The sequence below is a fragment of the Lepisma saccharinum genome, chromosome 6, assembly GCF_977018435.1.
Source record: "Lepisma saccharinum chromosome 6, izLepSacc3.1, whole genome shotgun sequence".
Lineage (NCBI taxonomy): Eukaryota > Metazoa > Arthropoda > Insecta > Zygentoma > Lepismatidae > Lepisma > Lepisma saccharinum.
The window spans coordinates 28,605,469-28,609,302 of record NC_139234.1 but is presented as its reverse complement, the minus strand read 5'-3'; positions in this window follow the sequence as shown (position 1 = coordinate 28,609,302).

The window sequence follows — 3,834 nt, the reverse complement described above, 5'->3', positions numbered from 1 at the left end:
CAACCTTCAGAGCCTTTTCCATTCCCTCCGCTGAACAAGGGAAAACATACCCGGTAGAATGCGAAGAACAGGAAATTTGAATAACATGGGCAAACCAATTCTACGCTAATTTTCACTTTACATTTGCTTTTGTCTTGCTGATTTCTGTTACTTGAACATAAATTTATCAAAAGGAAAAAGCTTAAATATTGAAGATGAAGCAAACTAAATTAAATTCAATGCTTAAGCAATTAAAGCACCTATATGCTTGTATCCTTGTATTTACAAAAATAGTGATTGTTTCTCCTCTCTAATCTTCAAAAACAGCGAGAATACTTCTTTCACGGAACTGAATATTTTTTAAAGGGAAAGATATCAAAAATAAATTATATATATATATATATATATATATTAGTTAATTTAAGTTGCTATATTCCGCCTCTTTAGATTAATAGTGATGAAGATGAACGAATTAAACATAAAACGAAAAAAAAACACATCAGGCACGTAGCCAGGTGGAGGACTCGGGGGGCTGAAACCCCCCTCCACGAAATCCTACAAATATCTAATTTAAAAAGTGTATAGTGGTAATTAATTTTACTTCATTAGCAGGATTAAACACCTTGCATACTACGTTGTAATAATCTGAGATTCATCTTCAGGACTTCTAACTAGTGTTGCCCACGAGACGAGACTTTGGCCTGTCTCGTCTCGTGGAAATGCTGTGAAATGCTGTCTCGTCTCGAAAATATTCGTTTGTCTCGGGACACATGATCAATCTCGTCTCGTCTCGAATTTTTAAAAGCCTGTCCCGTCTCGTCCCGTGGGCAACACTACATCTAACCCCACTGTAACTTTATGTGGCGGCTGCTAATAAGGAATGATCCCTATCCCGAAATAAAATTCTGGCTCTGGCCTGCAATGATTCGAACTTTTAAAACCTGTCATTTCGAGCTCGGAAAGGGATATTTTTTTTATCATTCATAGGGAATTTCATTCTGAGCCAGGAACACAACAACAGAAGTTTGGCGCGTCAAACTGAATGCATGTAGTCGTTGGCTTCGTGTTTATTATTTATTTAGGTGTTAGTGTTTGTCGTGATAGTGCTGTGTTAAAGGGTAATGGATGTGATACAACAATTGCTGGTGAAACCTTTTGGAACAAGATCTTTTCAGGAGAAGTTGCAAATTGTTAATATAGGTAGTCCAGTGTCATCGCTTGAACTTATTTCTACACACAAAGACAAATATCGGGAATATGTGTGGCATTTTCGCAAGCAAATTATGACAAAACAATATAGTTGACAGGAAGTATAAGTGTTAATAAGCTTTGCTTTTTTGTTGGCCGTGCTTACTTTTCGGGGCTGAAAAGAATGTATGGACGCGTGGATAATACTGTAATCTTTGCAACGCTTGTGCCAAACATGAAAAATCCAAAAGTCACATAACTTCCTTTGTTAAGCTGCAATCTTTCGCACAGACACGTATTGACGTGCAACTGGACAAACAGCGTGCTTTGGATGTAGTACAGCACAAGTAATCGTATCCTGGAGTAAGTTGAATTTTGCACTTAAATTAATATTGCGGGTTTTTATTTCACTAGTGCACGTCTTTCATTTTATATTTCACAGGTTGTTTTTTATAGCTTTATAATACTGTCTTGTTTTATTATTTGAAATTCTACACGTATATTAAACTGCAATAACGAGAATTAGTTGATCCTGGTCGTAGCAATAAGACAAACATTCCGACACAATATTCCTAAATCCAATATGGATCCTGACATAAATTGCACGGAAACTTTTGGAGTTTGAGGATCAAGGGTCGGAGATTACCCACTCGTTAGAACCAGCATACGCCACTGCCCACGTGAACTATATATACACGCCCATGTGTATAACAATATCCCATACTGAAATGGTACGATATATTTGAATAAAGCAACCCTAATCATACCAAAAGTTGATCCATCCCCCCCCCCCACGTGAACTATATATACGCCCATGTGTATAACAATATCCCATACTGAAATAGTACGATATATTTTGAATTTTGTATTGCGAAAAAAGCCGCCTCATCTCGTTAACCCGAACGCATTAATTGGTCGGTTCACAACTTCACCACTAAGGATCCTATCGAGACGAGACATGGCAGCCTTGGTCTCGTTCTCGTTGAGAGTTGTAAATGTCTGTCTCGTGTTTATTTGTAAATGTCTCATTGACAGTCTTTTCTCGATTTATAAACATAAGTCTCGGTTTGGAAGGGCAGTTCTCGTTTTTGTCTCAAGTCTCGAAAAATATAGAATTAACAACGTATGCAAAGGCTTATAATTATAAATACAAAAAAAAAAACTTTTTTAATATTTTTTTGGTTCTTCGTTTCGACGGTACGAGCCCTCGAAAACTTAATATTATCCTGCTTATATATGCAAACCAAACCGCAGATTCAGAATTACCAGGAATGAACTGGCGTTGTAATTATTATACACAAAATTCATGATTTATCTGAGGAAGTCGCATGTTCCAGGTTTGACTCTCGATCTGGGCATGACTGTTTCCTTGTGGGTGACATTTCATTGAACTGGAAATTGTTAATTGGGAGGATGTTTGCTCAAGACTTTGGGAACAGCTAGGGGATGTTTCTATTGTTAATGTTAGTGTTGCTCACGAGACGAGACATTTTGCGTCTCGTCTCATAAAAGGACAAGTGAATGTTTTCGAAATGAAATGGGACAGAAGAAAAAGTTCGTCTCGTAACGTGGCAGGTTGGGTGATACTTAGATTGTGCTTGTTGGTAGTGGTGGTAGTGTGTGTGTGGAACCAACCTATGTATTCGCAATGAACAAGGCTGTTCACGTGTTCAGCCATTGACTGTTACAAGTTTTGCTTTGTCACCCTAATGGGAAAACCCTATATCGAGTTGCTGAATTATAGTAAATACTGCTATACTGCTAGGGCATAATTCATCTCCAAGAAATGGAGCACAGATTTTTGCACTGGAAGTTACAAGATACTTGTTTTACACAGTAACAAGTGACTTTACTGTCGCTTCCGCGGCTCATGCTAAGTTGACGGGACGAACAGAAGCCTTGCCTGCACGCATTTCTATGTGATGACGTCAGAGGACCTCGTGTCTGTGGAGAGAACGTTTTCAAATCCGTGACTTAGGAGGTGAATTTCAGCGGTGTCTGAAGGCGTGTTTCTCGAGAACCAAAACAAATATCGCCGAGATATTTTGCACATTTCATGTTTCTGTCATTATCTGTAAAATGAATGGATTTAAAACGTTTTTCATGTCAAAGTGGAAATGTCCATTCGTGCTGGAAACAGCAAAAGAAGATGGCCGCATCATCTATTGACCACCGACGGAACTGCAATTTCCTAGCGCAGCGAGGTTTAAATGTAGCTTCCACTTCTATTACCTAACTTTTCTATGGTTGAAGGGACGAGCAGAAGCCCTGCCTGCACGCATTTCTAAGTGATGGCGTCAGAGGACCTCCTGTCTGTGGAGAGTATGTTTTCAAATCCGTGACGTAGGAGGTGAATTTCAGCGGTGTTTGAAGGCGTGTTTCTCGAGAACCAAAACAAATATCGCCGAGATATTTTGCACATCTCATGTTTGTGTCATTATCTGTAAAATGAATGGATTTAAAACGTTTTTCAAGTCAAAGTGCAAGTCACTATGCAAAACACCCTGCTTTAATAAAGACGATTATTATTTTGACACTGGCAGGTGGCAGTGGTAAGGACTTTTGCATGATAACCCAATCAACTCGGTCGCATGCGACTAGTCGCTCCTTGTTGCCTCCAGCGTAAGTTGTCGAAGTTCTGGTGTTTTTAGACTTTCCTTCTTGTCA